The sequence below is a fragment of the Equus przewalskii genome, chromosome 14 (genome assembly GCF_037783145.1).
Source record: "Equus przewalskii isolate Varuska chromosome 14, EquPr2, whole genome shotgun sequence".
Lineage (NCBI taxonomy): Eukaryota > Metazoa > Chordata > Mammalia > Perissodactyla > Equidae > Equus > Equus przewalskii.
The window spans coordinates 66,748,149-66,774,396 of NC_091844.1; the positions used below are offsets into that span (position 1 = coordinate 66,748,149).

The following is a 26,248-nucleotide window of genomic DNA, read 5'->3' on the forward strand; positions in this document are numbered from 1 at the left end:
GTTAGAGCACTGTCCTCCTGTCCATTCTCTGCCATTCCTCCTCCTGCGTGGGCCTTTTCCCCATTCCTTTCTCTGCACTCGTTACCTGTGGCTACATGCAAAGCCAAAGCCTCTACTCAATCAGTGGTCATATCATCTGTTTTCTCTGTGTAATAATAAATAAGTAAAGGCAGACGGATCATTTCCCTTCTCCATTGTTTGTTTTGGCATCTTTGGACAGTCTCTCCTTACATCTCCCCATCCTCAGCCTCTCTTCCCTCTGTCTCTCCCAGACTCTGGATGCCATTGTCTTTTTGCTTGTCTATGACTCATTCTCACTTCCCAACTTTCTTCCTCTCATTTTGTGAGGGTAAGAAAACTAGGGTATGGAATTGGCCATCTGATCGCTGTGGGTACCCAATTATCAGCGAAGCCTACTCTGCTTTCACTCCAGGCACAGTCCTGAACCTCTGCACCCATGGACAATGGCTGACATGGTCAGACTGGCTATACTGGGGCCAGATCTAGGGTGTGCACACGTGGAGTTTTCCTCTCTTTTCTTCCTTACTCTAGGCATAGATTTTCTCCTCTCCTCATTTTTCCCTCTGCCTGTTCTTCCTCCGGTCCCATCATGTGCCTGTCATTCCCTCATTAGGAGACCTTACCCCCACACACACATATGCACACACGTGCACACATGGCATGCGCACACATGTGCACAGGAATAGTGAGGGGTTTTGTGGGGCATTTGGACATGGTGGTCCTAACGTGAGCCTCAGGGGCAAGACCACAGCCTTCAGTTGGAGAGTGAGGTCTTTCCTGGTGTTGATCACATGGCAAAGGCAAGGATCTAGGTAGATAAGAGGTCCAGCGTTCTCCTCTGGGGCTCAAGAAATGAAGTTTGAGAGGGCTTTTGGGTAATGGGAGCTGAGGTTGCACTGACTACATGGGAAGACACTAGAAGCTAGGAAGGAGAGTCTTGGGAAAACTCTCCTCCCTTCTTGGGTCAGCAAAGCACATGATGTGCATGGGAGGTTTTCTCCCTTGTCTTTCTCAGTCTTCTGTAAAGTCAGGTTGAACGTTCTAGCTTATTTTGGTTGTACTCCAAGAATTTTGTCTGGGCTTTGGCCAAGGTTTTAAAGGGTTTAAACATCACTCCTGAGACCTGATTGATGATGGCAGTAGTGATTCATAAGATTCTCCAAGGAAATGGCAAATCTCAGAAAAAGAGGAAGGAAGGGGGTAAGGAAAAGAGGGAGGGAGGGAGGAAGAAAAGGCTATGAGGTCTAGCCCCTCCCCCCACCATGAAGTGCTCCTTCTGCACCAAACTTGGTGGCTCTGAGCTGGCACTGATTGAAGAAGTGGGATCTCCCTACCCAGTACCAGTCCAGATGCATAAACTTGGCTCCCCATTTCCCCACCACCTAGTAACCATACTCCACAACAGAAGTCCATGCTTCCAGAACCTAGGCTGGAGACTTTATCAAAGAACTCAAACTCTTTGGGATTTTTTAAAAATCATATTTGTATTTTCATATTATTATATTATCTGGTGCAACTTCATCAGAAGCCCCACTGATATGAGGTCCCGCCATCTCTCATCATTGGTTGTTGCTTTTCAGAGATAAAAAATAGAAAAGGAGTCATATAGTCACCATTTGATGGGTTCTTTGGTCAGCTGTAGAGTTCTTCCCACTGTACCCCTGACTCCAGCCCTTGGTTCCAGCTACAAACACCCCCAGTAAGTATGGTATGAGGGGTAGCCCAGTGCTTTGTCTGCAGAGTTCTAGCAAGGCTTCTTCATCGGACTCAAGTGGATCATTCAAGTACTTTTGCTTCTCTTATTTTCCCTCCTGCTACATTGTGAGCCTTCCACCTCATCTCTACATTCCTAGTGCTTGGCTCAAAACCTGGCACGCAATAGGGGCTCCATGAATTTTTGTAGAGTGTTGAGTGAGTGAATGAACAATTGAGTCAGGAGGGAGTGGTATGCGAAAGTGTCTATGAATGCAGTCAGCAGCTAGAAATTGTAAACAAGGCAAGTATGTCAATATTTCAGATGATTTCAGATATCCATGTAATGATTGTAGGCGGGCATTCTACTTTGTAAGTATGAGCAAAAACGAACACACCCAGTAGCATAAGCTTAAATTCCAGATTCTCTCCTGCCAAAATACTGCTGCTGCTACTACTACTACTACTACTACTACTATACTAATAATAATAATAATAATAATAATATTGCAAGAGCAGGCCCTTCAGTACACACCATCTAGAAACTCCTTCCCTGGGTCCTGAACACTACTGGGACAACTCAGGCTGTGATCAGCCATGTACTCACCCCCATATGATTTACTTAAGGTGGGACTTTGCCACTTCCCTGAAGATGTTACAACAGAATTGAACAGCAAGTGTCCTTGTACTGGCCATATTCTATCAACTCCCTTACCTTCTAGGGCTTCAGTTAACTAAACAATTCTTCACTTTTGAAAGTCACAAGTTCCATATAATTTAGCATCTGGAAAGGGCTTAAAGGATTTTGGGGGGGGGAGGGGTCTTCACTCCTCCCTAATTTTACAGATTAGCAGACTGAGGCCCAAAGACATTAAGGTTCTTAAATCACCAAGTAACCAAGTCTTAACTTTTCACCTCTTATTTCATTTTTCCTTCAACCTCACCCTGCTACTCCCTAGCTTGGGAAAGGTTAGAAAGTAGCTTTAACATCTATATGTTTCTGTTTCCTCTTCCTGGCTCCTCACCATCCAGCACAGAGCCTGGCACAGACCAGATGCTCAGTCAATGGTCTTAATTGAAATAAATGGAATACATAGAATCCTGATAAAGTATTAAATGCATGATAAGCCTACTGGAACCTTATGTCTCAGCTTGTATTTTCAAAGAGAGGACCAACCCATGCTCAGCCTAGGGAAAGGGCATGCTTAAGAAGAGAGGTATGGTGGGGGAAGAAAAGCCAGACCAGTTGTGAGAGAATCAGCCCATTGGAAAGGATTTCAAACATCATATAAAGGAAGTGAATTTTACAGTCCATATGCAAAAATTAAAAATTAAACTGAACTTGGCTCTTAGGAGAACCTCCCCATTTCCATTGCCGGCAAACAGCTTAATCTAAAGTCAGCTCTTAAAGTCAAATCTGACACAGGAATTTTCTTTATCCCTTTTGCATAGATATTCAGACAGTTCAGAATTCTCCCCTTTTCCTTCCCATTCTTCTGGGAAGCAAGAAAAAATGGAAGGCTTCTGTGCCATCTGGTAATGGAAGAGCCATCCACTCCACTCTGGCCTCCCCTGTTGGTCTTTGGTCATTGGGCCAGCCCCATGAGTGGGACTGAAAGAGTCCTTGCTTGCAGGTCATCTGGTCCACATGGATCACACAAGGTCCATCTACAAGGCCTCTACAGCTCTGCCCTCACCCTCTCAGCCACCTCTAGACCCAATCAGGGGGACACTGAGACTCTTGACACTCTCCCATGCTGTTCTCGGCTCTAGGGCTCTCCCTTTCAAGAATCTCCCGGCTGCCCCCTCCACTCTCCTGACTATTGAAGCAGCCGAGAGCACACATGTCGAACCTAGGGCACACATCTTCTTGCTCACAAGTCGCTCAAACTTTCTGGTCTTTCTCTCCTTCCCACACCTGTACCAGGGCAAGTCCCAGATAGGAAATGCAAGACCTTGTTGTCTTTGTCGGGCCACTTGCTTGCTCTCCTTCTGTCATTGTCTCTCTGCTCCCAATATACAGAGTCTATTCCACACCCTTGTACATTTTGCCTCACTCTGTGGCTTTTACTGTAGGCCTATGTTTGGGGGCCTACCAATTCTTGGTTCCAGATACTCAAAACTCAGAGCTTTTTACTCCAAAATCTGTTTTGCTCTCAAAAAGTCCAGATCTTATTGTTGAAAATCTGTGTTCAAGTGTATCTGCCCTCCACATCCAAGGCAGTACATGGAGAAAGTAATAGCAACTATCTAAATGGAGGAGGGCAAGGGAGTGGGTCTACAAAGCTCAGGAAAGAGAAACCTCAGATGATGTTTCCAAATAATATCATATTTTGAATTATAATGATCATAATCATAATAATATTATCATATTATCACATCCCCGGACTCCAGTTCTCTGCTGTGCCTCCAGCTAAACAATCACCAGTGAGAGCTATCAGCACCTCTTTTTAAGACCTTCTTGGGAAGAGTTTCCACAATAATTTTGATGGGAGACAAAGAACTCAAAATCTTTTAAAATTCTAAGATCTTCCAGCAAAGATTCACTCCTTTTGGGTGTGGACTGTAGTCCTGAATCAGGCTAAGAGCCAGCCCTGTGGGGCTATACGTGAATGTTTTTGGTTTACACCTTATTCTCCCCCATCAAAAGATCATGATCTAAGGCAGGATCCAGCCTGTGTTCTGTGATGGCCAGGTTCATTTTTTGAAAGAACTCTTACATCTTTTTCCTTCTTAATATCTCAATCACCTGTAAAGTTCAAAAACCTTGAAGCCTTTTTTCTCTGGCCCTAACGTACCTTCCCAGCCCTCTCCATTTTGGCCTCTGACTAAATCCCACACTCCAGCCCACCAAAGCAACAATCTGTCCTCTGAACAGGCCAGGGACAGTCATCCCATCTCTTCATCAAGGACCATCATGAATCTCATTTCATCCCCCAGTGGCATCCATGAGCACTTCCCACAGTATCGTCATTTAAACCACTCATTTGGCACTAACTAGCCTCAAGTCATCTGCTCATGACTTATAGAAAGTGATTTCATGTTTAGTACCAGTCTATGTTTTGGATGGAGTCTACCAACTCTTGATTCATCCAACACACATGAGAATGTGTTCCTGCCCATCTAGATGGTAAGCTTCCAAGGACTCTGCGCTACAGTGAAAAAGATTTTGGAGCCATACACAGCACTCATCTAACTCAACCTGTCTAAGCATTGGTTATTTCTCAACTAAAATGAGAATTGTTATAATGCAACATTATAGGGATGGGATTAAACTCAGTGAAACAACCTGTGTAAAAACAGGGCACAGAAAATTTTCAACAAAGCTGATTCTCTACCTTCTTTCTCTTTAGAGTTCTATATTTCCTCTTCTCCCACCTCCCACCCCTACTCACCAAAATGAGTCCTACCAACTCGCACAATGGCCTGATGCCTAAAGCATAATAAGTTCTCAATAAAGATGTGCTAGATGGATGAAAGATAAATGGATAAATGAAGTAATGAGAACAAACGACATGTCGGGATTGCTCCATGGCCCCCACTTGCTCTCTGTTCCACATTTGTTCTCCACCAGAGCAGCTTAGCCCAGCCTCGGGGAAGCTTCCTGACCACTGCCCTGAGCCCCAGCTCTTCGTTATCCGTTCTGCTACTGAAGAGCTTGGCAAGCATCCCTGAATGGGACTTCAGTTTCCTTGACCATGAAAACCAGGTCACATGTAAGGAATGATAGTTGGCTCTTTCCTCAAGGACAATGTGTCCTTCAGAAAGAACTGGCAGGATTTCTATCAGAACCAGATTCCCTCTTAGTGCAAGCATGTGAGGGGCTTCCAGCTTTCCTAAGCAGGAGCATGAAGCCCACATCAAGCCAACTTCATTTGCTGGCCCTTCCCCAGTTCAACTGCTGCCCTGCGTCTCAGAGAAGTCACCATAGCTCCTCACACTGCTCCATTTCCCTTTCCAGGAGGGAACAGAGAGATAGTCCTGAAACCAAAGCCTGTCAGCCCTGCCAGGTCTTATCATCACCCAAGCTGGGCATTTCTTTTCCTAGTCTGAAAACATCAGGTATCTGCCATGGAGGTGGGGTAGCTGTTTTAGACCCATGTATCTGGATAGGTAGCCTTGCTGTAATTAATCTCTGATCATGAAAGACTCCATTCAATATAAAACACTAACTCAGTAATATTTAGGTTTTCCCTTTTTAAGTCTGTGTTTGTAGCCCTTAATAATGAGGAACTATGAGGTTGGGTGACATTTTTAAGGGCTTAGATTTATTTCGGCAAAACCATTAGAGAGTTTCATAGTCTCGCTCACAAAATGGGAGGAAGCAGGAGGTCTTGTAGGGGAGGAGGTGCCACTTCATGCCAGCATTACTCCAGTTTCCAACGAAGACATTATGTTCTCCCGCCGCTTGTCACAAACAGATTGCAATCTGGTTTCCTCTATACATTTCTTAAGAACTTTTCTGAAGAGATGACTGAGTCTGAATTGTTGCCTCAAATTGTACCAGCTTTCCAAGCATCCTGCTTTCAGAGGTGGTAATTGTGAACTAAAGAATTATTTATATCAGTTTTTAAAAGGTGTCCATCACTGAGGTCCCTGGGATTGTGGACAAAGATTAAAAGACACAATTCCTTCAGAAAAATAGACTGAGTGACTGTATGCAGGCCAAGCCAACTACAATGTAGACAACCATGCAATCCCGCCCCTTCGGTCCAGGGGTGGTAGTGGTCCAGTGAGCTCATAGACCTATAGGATACATCCCAATAGAAGTGAAGTTTTCCTGAGGGTGTGAGAGAGGAGGCCAGGTGGCTTCCACCTACATTTTCAAGTCAAAAAGGCAGCCTCTTCGGGGCTGAGTGGTGTGAGCTCAGAGAGGCACCACTCCATGAAACAGGCCATTCCTCCAGGCCAACTCCATGCTGTTTCCAGGAAATAGCCCAGCAGCAGTGGATGAAGGCTCCCTAGGAAGAAAGAAGCCAAAGTGAGGTCTGTGCTCTGAGGAAAGAGACATTCCTAGGAGCCCTCAATTTATTATATTAGTGCACACCCCAGGCTCTGCCTGCGAAGAGATCCCTGAAACCCCACACTCTTAGAAAAAGGTTCTAGACAGCCAATATGAAAGGGAAACTGAGGTTAACTCACTTCTTCTCGGGACCCTGGGAGAAGGGAAGAGGCAGGTGCAAAAGAAAGGGAAGGGAAGGAAGAAGAAAGGAAAAGCGAGCAGGCAAGGCATGGATGTTGAGAAAAGCATTTGGAGAAACATCCTTCTCCCAAATTGTGGTGGTGTGATGGAAATAGTGTGTGGGGAGTCAGTTGTTGTGGTAAGCCATGTAAATGGGAACCAATAGAAGAAAGAAATTATATATGCCTAACACTTTCATTCAATGTGGTTTTTTGGTTTTGAGGGGATTTTTTGCATCTGCTGTTTGCTGGTGCTGTGCTAGGTACTGGGCAATATAAGTATAAAAGCAAATAAACAAGTTTCCTGGCCTTAAAGAGATCAGTCTAGTGAGTAAGACAGACATGGAAGGAAGTGATTACAATACAGTGAGGTGAATGCAGATAAAGCTGTTTCACAGCACTGCGTAAACATGGAGGATGGAATGACTAACTCAGGGCCTGCATGAAAGACGATAATTCAACAGAGCTATAGGGAGGGAACTACATAAGAGAAGAGCACAGAGATTCTTCTCATTTCATGAAACCCAGCTATCTCCATGAAGCCTCCTTGACCCTCCTTCCCTCCCCCAGTAGATTGATCCACTCCCCTTGCTGTGTGCACATGCCTCTTATGATGGTCTTTCCACACCTTGTCACACATTAAACACTGCCTCCTAATATACTGTAAACTCCTTGCATGCAAAGACCATGTTTTATTCATGTTTTCATCTTTAGCACTTAGAATATTGATGTAGAATATGGTGTGTGAGATTGTGGGCTGTTAATAAGTGTTTGTTGGAAAGAAGGAAGGAAGGAGGAAATAAGGAAAGAAGGCAGGAAGGAGGGCGGAAGGGAAGGAGAAGGGAGGAAGAGAGGGAATGAATTTCTTAAACTTGTAACACTTATTTCCATAACCTCTGTCATTCTCCTGTATTTGGCCTCCTTCCTGTAACTCTTTCTCCAAGTCTCTCCCTCTTCTCCCTGTTCTTTTTGAATTCTGCCTCCCATCCATGCCTGTACTCTCTCTCTCCCCTTCCATCCTCAGTCTCCCTTTATCTATTTCTCCTCCATTTCCTGCTCCTTCCCACGTCCCATCTTACCCCTGGGCCTTTGCATTCTTTCTCCATCCATCTCTCCCTAATTTCCCATTACTTTAGTGGGGTCAGAAGTCTGAAATGGGTCATGAAACACAATGAAGTGAGGGAAAGGATAAGCCAAATATAATTTGTTTCAAAGGCAGCCAATCTTCTTAGGCCTTAGGTCAATGAGGAGCAAAGAAGAACCCAGGCCCAATGCCTCCACAGCCTTCACTCTCGGGGGTCGGTGGCAGTGGATAGGCCACAGTATCCAAGCATCATGTTGCCAACCCATTTTGAGAGTTTCCAGCCCAAAGCAAGAATCATGGAGAGCCCACGGTCTCCTGAGAAAGAGCCCACATGGTAACCCCAAACCGCAGATGCCATGTGAATCACCTCTCCAGGCTGCCTCACTTTACAGCTTTGGAAACCCTGGCACCAGAGAAATTAAGAGACTTACCCAAGGTCACACAGCAAGTCACAGCTGAGCAAATCCAGAATCTGGTCTCTTTACCACTAGTCCTGTGATTTTCCCACCACAATGCTTTGCCTCTCGCCCTGCCAGTACATTTTCTACAAGCCAGGATTGATGCGGTTGACACGCACTCACACGCAGGGAGTCCTTCTTCCTGCTGAGAAATGCATCCAGTTTTGGGGAGGAAGGTGACAGCTGTTTAATAGAGCGCTGTGGGATGGTGCTGGACTTAGAATGTGGAATATTATCTCCTGCTAATGTGTTAGAGGAGACGCCGAGAAACAGAATGTAATTACCCAAATGGTTGTTTTTCCCCTATACCAAAATGAATTCTCCCGCTCTGGTGAATATGCTGGGGGGTCTTTAACAATTGGTTTATGCCCCGTCTGAAAGCCGTCACCACTCTTAATAGCACTGGGCCCTGTTTTCCAATCAGGGGTATCAATCTGAGACTGCCTCAGAGATCAGCCTGCGGATTCGTCAGTTCCCTGAGGGCTCCTGAGAGAGTGTCTCCAACAAGGAGGATCCGGGCAGACTTGGCTGCTCGGCTTCTGACAGCGCGGCCTCCGGGGGGGCCTCCCTCAGATAGGTCGTTCTTCTCCACTTCTTTCACTGAGCCCCTGGCAGCCTATGTGGTTCCAACGATGGATGGTACACAGGGAGTGGGGATTTAGAGAAACACTCTATTCTTAGAAGAACCCAGAACAAGTGGGCTTCCTACCACCTCTCTTTAAACAAACCTCATATACAAGCATCTCAATTATAAAGCACATAAATTAAGCATAATTAATTCATCTCATCAACCAAGAAATAAGTTCTTCTCCAACTGTCTGCAGACTTTTATTTTTACCACCATTATGGTACTTATGTTTTACCACAATTCCTAGTTATTTGTGCTCCTGTCACATCTGCTGTAAGATTGCTACTCTTTGAGGATAAGAGTCAATGAATCATCTCTGTATTTCCACTGTACCTGACAGCCACCACAGCACCGTACACAGGACAGATGCCCAATGAATAAACTTAACACGAATTAACTGACAAAAACATGTTAACTACATGGCTTTAGAGAAAAGTCTCCACAGTGTGCAGGAGTGAGCCTTGTTTAAGAAGCTTTGGACAGTGTGCGCCCTTTGTACTTCCTACTCTGCCAAGGCCAGTAGGCTACATGGAAGCTGGACCTGTGATGGGAGAGGATGGGCTGGCCAAGTTCAGGACAGTGCGCAAACTCTGCAGCAGCCCCTTACTCAGAAAGAAAGGAAACAGAGCCCACTCAGGCTAAAATGGAGCCTGGGACCCAGAAGACTCACTCACGGCTGCATAGACTCTGACCAGTAAGGGAGGGTTAGTGGACGGTAGAAGGCCAAGGACATTTGAGCTAAGCAGGAAAAACCACAACTCATGGCTTGTAAATCTGGTCAGGCTTTCAGACTCTGGACACTTACTGCCCTGGATATAGGAAGGGAGGTGAAGTGCATGTCTTTTTCCCCACGGCATGAGGAAGCATTTGGACAAAGTCTGCAAAGACGTAGGCACCACCAAAGGACCAAGCTGCATGGACTCTGTGTTAGGTAGAGTTGTCTGCAAGACGGGGAGAGGCGGTGAGACCACCCAACCAGACCGCCTGCTCAAGAGATTTTCAGTCTGAGGATGAGCTGGATCTCGCTGGCGGCCTTCTGGGAGGTGAACTGGCTGATGCACCCTACTAATGACATGCTGAGAGCCTTTATGAATTGAGTCTCTGAAAGTCCAACTAAAGATTGTATTGATCCCAAAGTCACCCTTAGGTGGAACAGCCATAAATTACCAGTCAGCTTTTATTATATGGAAGACTTTCACATTCTGAGAGTTTGACTTTCTCCCTTTTATTATCCTAATGAAATACCAGGACTTGACCCAACACAAGAAAGCACCCGGTGAAGAAGGAACAGAATTTCCGAGCTAATTGTCTAAGCTCCTCACTGAGAAGGCTGGGACACCAATCCTGCCAGGATACCTGCTGTGTGGGGGACAGTCTGAAAGTTAAGTGGCATAGCTTTAGTGGAACTCAAAGGGGCTGGAGGTCTGGAATTGGGGTGTAGAGGAGCACTAAGCCCAAATAATCCCCTCTTCAAGGGATGTGGAACTGGCTGCAGTACAACCCCCGACTTGATGCTCCAGGGAAGACACAGTCCCAGGTGGTATGTGTGAAGATATTACGGTGCAAGTTGAAGGGCACCTTTTAAATTCTGGTGTGGATCATCCTTCGAGATATACCTAGAATATTCTCAATTGTTCATCGCTTTGTTGAAAAAGTCCTATGCTGGAACTATTTATTTATTAATCCCCCAAACATTGATCGATCATCTATGAATGTGTGTAGTAGGGAATTGCTGATCCTCACAGAGCACATACAGTAGTAAAGGAGAAGTACATATGACAACTAAGTATAATGAAATGAAGTACCACCGTGGGGGAAGCTGGGGAAGCAGGGAAATGACGGGTGATTCCAGATGGGAGAGATGGCATCCACGCCTGCCTCTCACTGAGCCCACACTCAGTTTATTTATTGGAGATGCTGTTGGGAGGCTGTAGAGAAAGGTGGGTGCCCACGGGCAGAGCAAATCCACATTCGAGTAGAACTGGTGGATAGTCAGCTTTCCCGACGCTTGAGCAAACTTAAGATTGAAACAGCTCCTCCAGAGCCCTTGGAAGAATTTGCTGTCGGACAGACTGCTTCCTGGGGGCCATATGCATGGGGGAGACCTTTGTTCTTATTTGGAGACAAACATGACAGAGACCCCTAAACAAAGCAGGCTGAATCCCTAATATTCTGCTTGAGGCTCAAATATTTATTTGAATACAGTGTTTTGTCCATCTTCACTTTTCACCTAAGACCAGAACATGTATTAAAACTCATAGAATTTGGGGCTGGCCCAGTGGCATAGTGGTTAAGTTCACATGCTCTGCTTTGGCAGCCTGGGGTTCATGAGTTTGGATCCTGGGTGTGGACCCACACCCCTCATCAAGCCATGCTGTGGCAGCATCCCACGTACAAAATAGAGGAAGACTGGCACAGATGTTAGCTCAGCAACAATCTTCCTCTAGCAATAAGAGGAAGATTAGCAACAGATGTTAGCTCAGAGGCAGTCTTCCTCACCAAAAAAAAAAGAGAAATTATAGAATTTGATCAGTCCTGTCAGTCATCATTCAGAGATTTAAATTTCCAAATAAACAAGGTAAATTATCTTATGAGGACATCATTACTTATTTCAAAGAACAATACTTATCTCAGTACAATTATTGTTTTGTTTTGCAGGTTTCCTTGCATACGTTGTTTGTGACACACAAAAAAACCTTCAGAGGTACCCTGACAAACTCAACATCATTTTGGTTATGAACTCTGGCTCTAGAGTCTGACGTTCTAGGCTCGAGTCTCCCTTCTGCTGTTTACCAGTAGTGTGAACTTGGTCACTTCCTTTGCTCCTCTTAGCCTCAGCTTATCCATCTGTCAAATAGTGATAATAGTAGTGCCTATCTCATAGAAATACTGATTGGAGTAAATAAGATATCGCATATTCTGTATTTATCACAGTGCTTAGTACATAGGGAGATTTGATAACCAGTAATTATTATTTTTTAAGGACCCAGAAAAGGGCCAAGCCAATGAGATATCATTAAGCATCTCAGAAATCAAGGGGCTAGTTTCTGAGATATACCCTCGACCACCGCATACAAGAAGAGAGCTCCTTCCACCCACTCCTCCAGGAAGAACATGCTAAGTCAACCTGCAGATTCTGCAAGGGAGACTGCTGACGTAAAAGAACTTGCTACATCACATCCCAGCTAGAGCTTGGCACTTGACATGCGGGCATTCACTATTCCAAAGGACAGGGAGGCCAGGGGGGTTGCCACAGCAACACCTATGATCAGGAGGACAGAAGGGGAGTCGAAACTGACCCTGTTATGACCCTAAATAGCAAAGGCATCTGCCATGAAAGTTTGCCAAGACTGCTGAGACTTCAGGAATAATATAACTGGTCTTTCTAGAAGCTAGAAGCACTGTTATGACATGCTGTGTGAAGGGAGAGAGATCATTTCTTCCTTGAAGAGCCACAGAAGTCTTTAAGGACCATATGAGCTGGGCCTTGCCAGGGGTTAGAACTTGGACAGAGAGATGTGGAGATGATCCAGGTGCAGGGGACAGTGAGAATGATCGTGAGGAGGGGATGAGGGCAGAACACCAGCTAACATCAGCATCATCACCATTAATCATTGCTGACTCGTGTTTAATCCTGGCCAGGTACCAAACTCTGTGCTAAGCGCTTTAGATGGGTTATCTCGTGCTCCTCACCATAGCCCACTTGGTAGCTCACTATCCCAATTTTAGATAGAAAGAACCTAAGCTTTAATTAGAGCCAATGTGTGAAAACAAAGGTGACAGCCGTGGCCTGGCTGAATCTTTTCATTCATTCAACACAGAAAAAAGTCTGGGGTTTGCTTAGGAAACTGTGACTTTTGAACTGAAGATCCAGAAGATGGGACTGGGAGTTTTTGAGGAAAGCCAAGCTCGGGCAGTCCAGCGTGGGTTACAAATGGTGAGAAGGCTTCAGGCACTAATAGGCTTCAGCTCATACCCTGGAACCTGGAAGATTCTTTACCCTCAGCTCAACTCAGGTCTCTCCTTCTCTGTCCAAGACAGCCCAGAATAAACAGCCCCCAGCAGCTGCACCAGAGCCCATGCTGTGTGTGGGGCCCAGATGGTGCACCTGACTTTATTTATTTATTTAGATGTCATTTTCAGCATGATTGAGTGATTCCACCCCCGCAGTGGGTCTGCTCAGTCTCCCATCCCACGATCAGACAGGAGGAGTGGAGCAAGTTTGGAGTTTGTGAAGTTTGCTTATCATTTATTGATTGAGCCAACTGTGAGCAAGCAGCTTCTACTAAATTTCAGAACCAGAAGCCGCAAAGTGGAGGAGGGTAGAAGGGAACACTCAGTCCCTCGATTCATACTTTAGTGAAAATGTTAGTTGATTTTCTGACATTTTTTTTACCTGGAACTTTTTTTCCTAAATTACGTCTGATGTGGAGAAGCAATATTGTGTAGAGGTTAAGAGTGTGAGTTAAGAGTCAGACTGCCTGAATTCAAATCCTGGTGCCACCTTCACTAGCTATGTGATCTGGGGTGAGTTACTTATCCTCTCTGAGCCTCATTTTCCTCATCTGCAAAAGGCAGTTAATAATGCTACCTACTCTTAGGGTTGTCAGGAGATAAAGCAAGTTAATACTTTTCAAGTATTGATGCTCAGGAAAGGTCAGCCACTATTGTTCTCTGGAACAGACGAGCAGGGCTGCCCAGGCTGCCTCAGGACTGAGGGACCTGCGCTCCCAACCCTTCAGCCTCCACTCCCACTCCCCGCCAGGATCCCTGTACCTCTGGGGGCCCAGGCAGTGGGGAGCTAGCAGATGTTTAACAACTGCTCTCCAGGGAGGTAGGAGAGAGGGAGCCCTGATTTTAGCATGTCTGCAATGTAAACGCCCCCGAAGGTCAATTTTAGATGTCATTTTCAGCATGATTGAGTGATTCCACCTCCACCCCACCCCCTCAGTGAGTCTGCTCAGTCTCCCATCCCAAAATAAGACAGGAAGAGTGGAGCCAATTCTAAGATGCCACCCTGAGGTCACTAAACACAAATTTGGGAAGAGACGCATGCACACAATTGGCTCCAGCACACCACTGACCCCAGGACTCTCAGGAGCCTAGTGTGGAACCCAGAGAATCTTGGAGGTCCCTCCTAGCACTGGCTTTGTATATCCTACATCAGGGTAGCCCAAACTTTGGAGTTAAGCTCCCCTCAATGGTGGGCAAACATCAGGGAATGGGCAGAGTATACAGCAAGAGAAACAGTTTGGAGAGTTCAGGGTCTTGGTTTTATGCCTAATCGGAAAGGCAATGTGTCTGACAGTTCAGTGACTCTTAATTAGATGAGATTGAATCAGCAGAACTGCTTCCTGTGGCTAAAAGGCTTTCCCTTTGAGTGCAGCCATTCAATTACTGCTAGGGCCCATTGGGCAACGAGCCTTAGCTGAGGGATGGGAGTGTGGCGTAATGGCGTGCATTGCAGAGACCTTCAAGGATGATAAGTGTGTGTGTGCGTGTGTGTGTGTGTGTGTGTGTGTGAATATGTGTATGTGTGTGTGTGGTGGGAGCACAGGCCAGGATGGGCTGAGAGTCTTGGACTTACAGACTCAGGAGTTATCTAGTAGAAGTGACCCAAGAACCAGAGAGATCCTGTAGAAAAGCGCTGGATTGAGAATCCAGGAGCCTGGGGTTTCAGCCCAGCCCTGTGTGATTTTGTTTCCCTTACTGAAAATATGAGAATCATGATGGCCACCTTGCCTTCTTCACAAGAGTATTGTAGAATCAAGTGAAATAATACCTGTGAAAGCTCTATCCAGATGGAAGAGAGTAAGCCCTACTCATCAGAGAAGTGGCAAAACACCCATGGTTTGGCCAAAGGCCTCTGAAACCAGTCAGTTGCTAGGGCAAGTATCAGACATCCACTCATGTCACCACCAAGAGGAGTGGGAGCATCATAAAGGTATTCATGTCCTGGGACTGGAACCAGAAATGTTCGGACACCAAGAAAGTGACTCTTTATCTTACTCCTCAAGGGAAAGATGAGAACATCTCACCTCTGCTCTTGTGTATTAGGGATGATTAAAGCCTCTGAGTTTTAGCTTTCTATGTCTGAAATTGGGGTAATGAGGAGAAAGGATGAAGAGTAAAATGAAGAGTTAGCATGGTGTCCCATGTGCAGTGTCCCTGCTTCTCCTGGGGTGCCACTCTGCTCTTCTTGCTCTGCTAATGATTTGCTTATTAATCTCAACTGGAGCATGACCAGGAAGGGCTGCCTCAGCCCCAAATCCACCCCAGTACTTTTCAGCTGAGCCCCCATGGACAACCAACACTGCATCAGTTTGAAATTCTGAAAAACAGCCTTGGACTGGCCCAGATGAGCCTTTTAAGCAAGGCCACATAAGCCATAGGTGGTTGGCCAGCCTGTGAAGGGACAGCTCTTCAACTGCAGCCAGGAAGAGGTCACACAGCACAGAGAGAACCTGGCCACTTAAGATGGGGCAGACTCTTGTAGGAGCCAGTGCAGGGAGCAGGCCACAGTTGGCTTCTCTGGGGCCCATGTTAGTGCCTACTAACATAGGTTCTTTACCTGTCACACAAGAGGGGCCAAACAAAAACTGGAATGCCAGGCTTATGGCAAGGAAAGGGTTTTTGTTTCGGGTGATATCAGATGGGAGACAAGAACGAGCCTTCAAATTTGTCTCGTTTCATCTTGTCTCCCTGAAAGAGGGTAGGCGAGGGGTTCTAAAAGGGGTTTGTGAGGAATGTGGCTGCTTGTAGAGAGGTGGCAGGAATCAGCAGCCTGGCTAGTCGGAGCTTTCCCACCAGCCTGCGTTTGCACGGAGGAGGAGGAGATGGTAAGAAATCTAGGTGGCTGTCCTTGGCGGTTTGTCTTCATGGCAAATAGTGGATTCTAGAGCCAGGGAGCCAGGGAGTAAGCAGGGAAGGAGTGCTCTGGTTTTAACCCCCTAAATGCTGGGTTTAGTGTAGGGGAACTGCCATCAGGGCCAGCATCACCCATATACTCAGAAATAAAATTCTGAAAGACCTTGTGGCTGGCACATGAGACCACCCTGCAGGTCGTACAAAAAGTGAAAATGTTAGTGGGACAATGGTTGGGGACATCTGAGCTGTAAGTGAAAGAAATATCTCAGTCTCAGAGTTAAGGCTCTTCCATAAATAGGGACCAAATGGTTATCCTCTGTTGAAACTTAAAGCATTCATCCATTTCTCTCCCTACCTTTGAGTCTCACTATCCTAATCAGGCAAAGGGAAGGAAAGATGTTTTCCTTGTGGAATGTTTATGAAGAGTTCAGCAGCATCTGTATGTATTAGACTGAATCATATGAAATTGCCAGGTTCTTGGGTCCAAAGTGGACCAATGTTGGCTATTTCAACCTAATAGGAGGCTTTCAATAAATACTTTCCTTGGGCCCCTCACTCCGCCATGACCTTCTCCACCAGAAAATGTTGAAACCTCAACATACTGCCTTCAGGTCATTTACAGAGCAACACAAGTGTGTCATATACAAAACACCTCTCTCTGGTATGCAGATGGAGCAGGCTTTAGCTCAGACAGCACCTTGTAAACCCCCTGTCCTCTGCCCTCTAGATGTGGGGGCTGCTGTGTATGGTGCCAGACCCAGACTTGGCAGCACAACAAAAGCTCTGTGTTCTCTGGTTGGAAAATTCCAGAAATGAGTTTCTCTTCAATCCAGTTTCTTTTTCCTTTTCCCTGGAAATTAGAGTAATTGCAAATGTAAATACAAAAAAAGTGAAAAATTGATGGTTGATTGATAGGGAAGAACAATGCATCCAGCTCATTATCTTCCCTTGGAGCCACACATGGCCAGCTCAGCAGCTCTTCTGGTGGAGGAGGTGGGGCATGGAGGAATGGTGGGAGGTAGCTGAGGCAGCACCTGAGGATGCTGACCTGCGGGTCAAGTCAGCCACTAACACCAGGGGACTCAGGACTAGTCCCTTTCCCTCTCTGGGGCTCAGATTTCTCATCTGCAAGATGAACTATCAGTTAAGCGTATTCTCACTCCTGTTCAGCATCAATGGTCTCTGAGACAGAGGTGCACATAGGCAGGTAACCTGGAGTGAGGGGGGAACTCAGGGTGAGCCCTGTGCCAACTGTGACTGTGAATGAGTGGTCCCTGCCTATTGACTCCCATGGCCTTGCCCCCTTTTCACTCTGCTTCCTTCCCAGACCCCTCTCTCCCGTCAGGCACTATTGGGCTGTGCCCTATTCCCACATCCCCTCTTATTCCTCACTACCCCCAGGCACCACCCTCTGACCTCTCTTCTCCTTCCTCTCACCCATCACAGTCTTGGAACCTTGAAGTCACTACTCCATAGATGGATCAGAAGCGCCTGACTTGCTAATTGCTGATTAGTTAGCTAACATCACAACATCATATAACCATTCTGGGGCCTCAGTTTTCCCATCTGACATTCTGTCCTCTGTGCCTTCGCTTTAACATACACAATACCTCCACCAGGCAGGCATGTGACATTTGGGGAGAGAGGTAGGAGAGCAAGGCTGGGGTGGGCCTCAAGCAGTGGTCTCCATGCTGCACTTCCTTTGGGACCACGTGGTCCTCCTTAGCTGGAGACTGGCTCATATGGCTCCCCAGCACAGTGCCGGCCCCCATGCAGCTTTTAAAAGCATCTCTGCCTTTCCTCTTTACCTACATTTCCACAATTAATAACAGTAATAAGTCTATGACACTCATGATTGTTTACCAAGGGCTTTCACATACGGTATCTCTTTTGTGCTTCTCCACAATCCTTATTGTCCCTAGGTTAGCAGTGGAGGAGGTGAGGGCACAGCATAGACATGAAGTGGGTGGCCAATGGTTAGAACAACTGGAACCGGAACCCAGATCACTGACTGCTAGCCCAGTGGTCTCTCCATAATACTGCACCACCTTGCTCTAAGATGGTGGTCATCTCCAATTCTGACACTGAAGGAAGCTGGAAGAAGAGATGGTGGCTGCCAAGGTTAGGAGTGATGATAGAGCTGGCTTCACTGTGGCCAGGGCTGAGGAGGTTCTGAATACCCAGGGCTGCAGAGATCCCAACAGGAGAGTTCTTGGCTTTTAAAGCCAACATCTGCTCTTCACATGGGTCAGCCCCAATTGAGTGTCAGTCTTCTCTTCGTCTTCCAACTTGAGCCGTCTACTTAAGGAATAAGTGTTTGACTCCCCCACTGTATCCCCAGCCTCTCATTGAGGTAATTGAATTGCACCTGGCCCACACTGGCCTCTCCAGCCTAACTCCACTGCAACACTTTTCAGCTACAATTGTCGCCATAAATCATCAAGTCTTTCCACGTGTTTGGTGAGATTTCTCAAGCTGAGACTCTGATTGTTCTAGCCTCTTTCTTCGAGCTGGACCACACAAGTGATAGGTTATGGTCAGCTTAGGAACTTATTGCCCCTGGCTCAATCAGATGTGGCTGGAACTGGTGTCGTGTGGTAGTGAGATGGCCTTTCAGGATGCAGTGAAAGCAGCAGGACTGACACATCCCCTGCAGGCATGTTATTTGTGCCCTGGCCTTTGCCTGGGACACCTTCTTTTCTGTCCTTGTCAGGTGGTCCCTACTGATCTGCCATAGCCCACCCCAAGTGATACCTCCTCTGCAAAGCCATCAGGGAGAGCGAGTCAGTCCTCCTTCTAAACTTGGATACATCTCTCCTCAGTTTTTACATGTCTTGACCCCCACAACAATATAAGATCCCAAAAGAATGAAAGTACTTTTCACCTATCTTTAATAATTCTATATGTTAATTCAAAAAAAGCCATGATGTAACAGTATTTTCCAACAATATTGAGGTGAAAACTTGCCCCATGTTCAAATATGTGTAATGAACACTGAGTTTTAAAATGATGCCCAAATTTCTCTAGTCCAGGACTTCTCAGAGCCTTTAATTTGCTGATGTGCAATGTAAATATCCAAGAGGAAAACAGAATATGTAGCCTTCCTGTACTTATTGCCAAGAAATTATCTTTTTATGAAGCAGCAAAAACAGCCCCCAGAGCCAATGTTTTCCACAGAAAACAGTTTGAGAGACACCAACGTAGCAGAAGTTAGAGATAGTAGCTTAGACTCAGGTAGAGATAAATCATAGTTCTGTAACATTGGACAAGTCACTTAACTTCTCTGGGCCTGGGTTTTTCATCTATTCAACAAAGATAATAATACCTAGTCAAAAGGTTGGTGGAAGGATGAAATGACATATAGAGTATGCAAAGTGACTGGCACAGTGACTGACATTGAGTGGGTGCTCCATACACGGTCACTGTTGGTTTCTGGGTATTCCTCCGCTGCTGAGTTTACTCTAGAGTAGGTATTCAGGAAGTGCCCATTCAGAAGCATAGCACCATGGAGAAGTCTGGAAGCCTCCTTGTAGCCAACAGAAACCCAGCAAGGCCAGAGCCAGTGGCAGCCCACCCCTGTGCAACCAGCTGACTCAGATACTCAGCTCAGTGCATGGGTCTTCCCAGGATCTCGCCCTCTGCCCATCCCCTTACCAGAACCAGAAATCATCAATAGATGACCAACTTCTTTCTGGCCACAACAAATGTCTACTGGCCCCAGGCCACTCTCATTCAGCACACTGAATAAAATATTAAAGTCACTTACATTTGCACGGTTCCTTTAAGTTCACAAAGAGCTTTCCTTTATGTCTTCTGTCTCATTATCTCAACCAAGTCAGATAGACCTCACATAGAATGCCCTGGAATTGTGCAACAGGACAGTTCTGATCCCAGCAACCCTGTAAGATAGACAGGACAGGGATTATTTATGCCCATTTTACAGATATGAAAAGCAAAACTTGGAAAGAGTAAGCCAGTTGCCCAAGCCTTTGCCCTAAGATCAACAGTCCATCAGCCTTTCCTGCTGGACGTGCTCTTACTGATTCTCAATCCTCCTCCCAGGCTCTGGGGCCTGCCAGCCTCCACCTTGAGTGTGTGATGCTCCTGTCTCATTGATTCCTCCCTTGCTTGGACCAAACTGTCTGACCAGTTTCCTCCTGACCAGCCCAGTCTATAGCCCTGGTGACAGGGACCTTATAGGCCCTGGTTCTCTTTATCCAGCTTGGAGCCTCACTATATACCCCAGGCTGCTCTCCGCTGGGCATGGCATATCCTCAGATGTTGAACGTATAAACCATGTCTCCACTCCTCTCCCTGCTCACATGTTCCCTCTCCATGAGCTGGCACCTGGACAACCTCTACACGTGCTTCATGCTACCTGCAAGGTGCCCCTCAAGAGCTGGAAATAGTTAAAGAAGAGACCACCAGCCAGGGGACAGGCTGCCACCAATTTTTGCCTTGAAGGACTGAAAGCAGCCCCAGTGCTGTGGAACCCCATTTCCTAGACGTGGAGTTGTTTTGTGTTTAAATGAACCTCTCTTTTTAGCCACTGCCCCCTACCCTCATAGATGCCATGCCAATTGCCTCCACATAATGCACTCTGATTTCGCCACTGTGATTCATAATGGACTATTAAGCCAGTGTTGCCCCAAGAATCTTAGCCTACAGGGCAGCAATCACAAGCAAGCAGTTTGAAATGACTTACCCTGGATGAGACCAAAACTCAGGCTAAGGCCTATTGTCAAGAAACCAGTCAGAGTGGGATCAAGAATGAAGGGGCAGGCTGTGCCCCAGGCCAGGAAAACCGTTGCTTCCTGGTAATTAGGACCCAGCAAGCCCCATAGAAAAAGGTGGACTCCACTGTCTTCACCAAGCTGATGGAAATGGTGGCCTACAACCCATTTCATCAGGAGAGTGACAGTAATGCAGCCAGCATTCATCAAGCTTTCCTCCAGGTCAGGCACCACCAAGAGCTTTATGGACACTGACTCGTTTGCTCTTCACAAAGACTCGATGAAGAAAGTACTCTTATCCCCATTATACACATGAGAAACTGCATGTTAGCAAGGGTAAGCCATTTGCCCAACCTAACAGACCCGTAAGTGATGGAGCCAAGAGTCAGGCAGCCTCTCTTCAGTGCTCAATTCAGCACCCACTGAGGGGTCCTGATTGAATTTGCGTCCCTCTTATGAAGCATCTCAATGAGCACTGTTAATGTGAAGAGGGCATTGAATTAAGAGTCTGTCCTGACAGAGGGAGCTGTAAATAGTAGAAAGTGGGCTGCCTTCAGCTCTGCTTCTCTCCTTCTACGTGATCTGGACAAGAACCAAACCTCTTAGTGGCTGTATAACTACCTCACAGAATTATTACAAAGATTATATCTCATAATATGTGTCAAAGTGCTTCAGAAACCATGACGCGGACCATATGAGCCATTAGTACTCGCTGTCATATGAAGAGCCAGTGTATGAACTCTAGTCCTGCTACCGACTGGTTAACTGAAATGTCCTAACTGGCTTTGTAAATTGATACCTCTTAACTTCAGCTTTTCAACCATAGAATGACACAATTGATACATGGCCACCTTCTCACCTGCCTCCGACCTGATTGTCCAAGTTGTTGTAAAGCCCCAGTGAGCTGTCGCCCATCGGTACCCTGAGGATGCACAGTGCACCATATGAATGGAAAGCATTTATTACAATAGTGATTGCACTAAGATGCCCTCTCCAGAGAGCTGCCAGCACTTTACAGACACAGTTCATTCATTCTCATAAGCAGACCCAGATGGACCACCCTGGGGGACCATCTGGCTGGGTAGATGTGCCAACTCAGCCTCAGAGAAATGGGGAACCTCTGGCTTACTGGGGTGGGGATGGAATCCTGTAACTCACACTTTCAACCCCCGCCCAATCTGGCACAGACTGTGTTGCCTCTAAGAGACTAGGAGTAGACTCCTTCACCCACAAATTTCCCCTTGTCCTTAGGGACCATTTCACCAGCCCACATCAAGTTAATGGGAGAGTCTTCAGGGTGACACAGCAAATCCCTACAGCCATCCCTTGCAGCCAAACCCTTACAGCAGAGGTTCTCAAGGTGCATCCCAGGACCAGCACCATCAGAATTTGCATAATTAGAAATCCAAGTTATCAGGCTGTACCTTCCATCTACCGAATGAGAAATTCTGGGGGTTTTAAGAAGCATGTTTTTGATGCATGCTAAAGTTTAAGAACCACTTTCTTGAAGTAAACCCCAGTTCCAGGTGCGAAGATCATCTGTGGCTCATGGAAGGCACTCTCTGCAGAAGTATACGGTTAGATTTATGGCAGATCGGATCTTGAATAATCATTATTCCCAGGGCCAGAGCCTGAAAGGCAATGAGGTTAAAGTACCCCCTACTCAGTTATCACCCCTTTCTTCCCCCTTGATGCCTAAGTAGCCCCTGAATCTTAGAAGTGGATCGGACCATAATTCAGTTCTTTTATAATTAATAAGATGTGAGAGGAGACAGCCTTCCCAAACTCTTTTTCTTCAGGGCCCAGAATCTGGACCTAAATCTCCTCTCCGCACTCTGAGAAAGGCGCCAAGACCTTAGCTACAGGCAGACCCCAGAGGGCAGAGCATCAGCCTCATCACTCCCTCCCCACCCACACCCTACCCCATCCAAACCAAATGATTATCTTCAGTGGTCCTGTTCAGTATTTCTCCCAAGTGCTAATGAACTTCTCCCACCTCTCATTACTAAGCAGGGAAATCTGCTCTTGACAGATAGCTCCAGATTAACTGATAACAAGAATGTGATCAGAAGCAAGCAGGCATACTTTTTGTTTAGTCTGACATCCCAGCATATTGGTGTATCTGACTAGGGAAGCTCAGGGGCAAAGACCTTACCATGTCTCGTTTATCTCTGCTGCCCCGTACAGCATGTGGAAGGTGCTCTGTAATTGTTTTGGTTGCAGTGAATCTGCCCTGGGGTCACCAGAGTGATATCAGCAGAGCCTGGGTTGAAGGAATACTGAATTCAGTGCCGGACTGTGACCCTGTGGCTGGCAGGCAGCAACCCCGAGAGGGCTGGGGTTTGCTGAGGTCACTGCCTGCATAGATGTGGATTTTACTCATGATGCAATTCAGGGAGAGCTTGAGACTGGCCTGGGGAAAGCAGGCATTGCTACCAAGGGAATATTGGCATTGGCTGTGGTGAGAACCCATTGCCATCCCTCTGTCTTCATCATCACGGACCTCTCTGCCTATCAGGAGGCAGGGGCCAAGGAGAGGAGCCCAGGTTTGGGTGGCTGAAAGACAATTCTAGAACTAAACAGTGGAGTAGTCTTTGGAAAGTTACTAGACCTTCAAAAATTGCTTCTCATCTGGAATATGGAAAGAGCAAAACCTATGTTCCAGGGTTGCTGTGAGAAGCAAGTGAGCTGTCATATACCAAGCACCTTATCACGTAAGGTCACTTTCTCTTCTCTCCAGCCCTTCTTAGGACTCACTACTTTGACATAAGGACATAGGAATCTTGGGATCCTAAAATTTGAGGAAAATAGTTTCAAAATTAGTTGTATTATGGCTTGTAGAGTGAGTTAAAAATGGAACGATCTGGCCACACAAATCTGTGCTGTTAGGCTTGTGCCCAGAAGTTGGTGGTGGCCACTTGCTGATTGGAGTGGCTTCTCAGAAGTTTGTCATGAGTCCCTCCACATGTAGACAATAACCCCAAACAGAAGCCTCCCCATTGCAGTTCCCACCCCACCCTCCAGGGTCTGGGCTCTGAGATCAACAGGCAGCTTGATCAAGAATGGAGAAGGAGAAAGAGTCCATAGCATATGACTCCATTTATCTAAAAGTCATTCTAATCTAGAGTGACAGAATGCAGACCAGTACCTGGGCCTGAGGATAGAGGGAAAGGATGGACTACAGAGGGGCGCTAGGAATTTCTTGGGGGTGATGGAGATGTTCTCTATTTTGATTATGCTGATGGTTTTACAGTGTGTATCACTGTCATGCTTCATCGATTTGTACACTTTAAGTGAATGTGCTTTATTAAACATAAAATATTCCTCAGTGAAGCTGGTAAAAAAGAAAGAGGGAAAGGTCTCAGGCCCCCCAAATAATCATGAGGCTAGTTCAGCAAATGTAGATTAGATGCTTATTCTGCCATTTTAAAAAGAAGAGCCAGGACTTAAATAGATATTTGTATACCAATGTTTATAGCAGCATTATTCATAATAGCCAAAAGATGGAAGCAACCCAAGTGTCCATCAGTAGATAAACAAATTGTGGTATATGCACACAATGTATTATTTGGATAATACAGCTGAGTGCCTTAAAAAGGAAGGAAATTCTGACACATGCTATAACATGGATGAACTCTGAGGACGTTATGCTAAGTGAAGTAAGCCAGTCACAAAAGGACAAATATTGTGATTCCACTTATATAAGGTACCTACAGTAGTCAAATTCATAGAGACAGAAAGGAGAAGAGCAGCTTCCAGAGGCTTTGGGGAGGGCAGAATGGAGAGTTTGTGTCTAATGGGTACAGAGTTTCAGTTTTGCAAGATAACAAGAGTTCTGTGAATGGATGGTGGTGATGGTAACAACAGTGTGAATGTACTTAATTCCACTGAACTGTATACTTAAAAATGGTTAACATAATAAATTTTATGTTATGTGTATTTTATCACTTTTTGTGTGTGTGTGTGTGTGAGTAAGATTGACCCTGAGTTAACATCTGTTGCCAATCTTCCTCTTTTTGCTTGAGGAAGATGGCCCCTGAGCTAACATCTGTGCCAGTCTCCCTCTATTTTGTATGTGGGATGGCGCCACAGTGCGGATTGACGAGCAGTACTAGGTCTGTGCCCAGGATCCAAACCCCAGGCTGCCATAGTGGAGCGCACCAACCCAACCACCACACCACTGGGCTGGCCCCCTACCACTATTTTCTTTTAAATATTAAAAAAGAAGGAGCCACCAGATGGCTGGCTAGTAGTCATGCTGTCTGGTCAGTGTGTTCTCCACAAGCACAGAAGCCCACCTGAAAAACCAGATTCTAGCAGAAGGAGAAAACCAGGGCTTTATAGGAATGGTCAGCGTTCTTCTCCTCAGGCAGGGTCAGAGACCCCATCCTCAGAGTGTTCTAGAAGGTTCTAGAAGGTGTACTGGACTGGCAACCAAGAGATCATAATTCTAGTCCTTCTCTACCCCTTACAACCATTCTGACCTTGAACCAGCTTTCTCATCTATAAAGTAGTGTCAGTGACATGTCATAGGGTTGTTCTCCGGATCAAATGAAAAAATTTATGTTGTTGAGCTTAGAAAAATGGATAGTGCTGTGTAAATGAAGGTCTTTATTATTCTGAGTTGCTGCTCTTCAAGGGAGACAAGTGAGGTCAGGGAAGCAGATGTAGAGCAAGTCTGACCATCAGGACAAGAAATTATGAGTGAAATTATCCCACTGGTTGTACCAGAGACCCAGAAACGTGTTGCAGAGTGAATGACCAGCTCCTGGGGACTGCCTGGCCCAGTCAGCTGCCTCTGGTTCATTCATCTTCTCCGAGTTCAGAGACTCTGACAGATGGATGCAGGAATTGCTTCCTAGTTCAGTGAGTGCAATGGACACAGTGAATAGTTTACAGTTTACCCCTGAGCCAGTAAATCCAAACTCCTCTGCACTGTGTTGTGCCTGGAACACATTAAATCTGGCATAAGACAGGACATAAAATATATCGGAGTTTAGTTGATTTGTTAATTTAGCTGTCAATGGAAATCAGATGTTGAGATTCACTGCAGTGCAAAGTAGCAATTTGTGCCTCTGTCGGAAGTGCAGGTCTAAACCGTGATTTAGAAGCCTTTCCAGAGCACTGTGGGTTTCTCCAGGCTTTGGTAGCCCTGAGAACTGCCACCAGCTTGGCGGTCCAGGCATGGGTAAGATCCATCTCCCCATCCCTACAGTGGTCCTCACCGCGACAGCAGGAGGTTCTCTGGCGTGGGTCAGGGGTGTGGATGAGGTGTAAATTCCTGAAAATAAAGCAGAGACTCCATTCAAGTGGTACCTTCCCATGGATCTTTTTTTCCCCTCTAAAGATGGATGGAATCCCCGCCCTGCCTGCCTCCTGCAGTGATTTGTGAGAAACCAATGAGATGATGGATGTGAAAGTGCTTTGAAGAGTTTCATGTATAGAAACGCCGGGTGGATTTGTCTCCTTAGAGTGTAAGCATTGGTCTAGGAAGAGAGGGAGGATTGACTTGCTCGTGCTTCTTTTAGAGTAACCTTACATCCTTTATTCTAATTATAAAAGTTGTATATGCCCATTATAGATC

At 46.1% G+C, this 26,248-nt stretch overlaps 1 protein-coding gene and 1 long non-coding RNA gene across 3 annotated transcripts in view; one reads left to right on the top strand and one right to left on the bottom strand.

Moving 5' to 3' along the window:
• The window catches only part of ALK (ALK receptor tyrosine kinase), a 654,920-nt gene that overhangs the window by 483,910 nt on the left and 144,762 nt on the right, over positions 1 to 26,248 (top strand). The window lies entirely within an intron of this gene.
• LOC103549199 (uncharacterized) lies at positions 5,960 to 25,075 on the bottom strand. Its single transcript, XR_544463.2, has 5 exons — positions 24,963 to 25,075; positions 22,820 to 22,927; positions 19,698 to 19,830; positions 8,410 to 8,581; positions 5,960 to 6,674 (listed from the first exon to the last, which is right to left on the bottom strand). It is a non-coding gene; the product is annotated as an uncharacterized lncRNA (long non-coding RNA).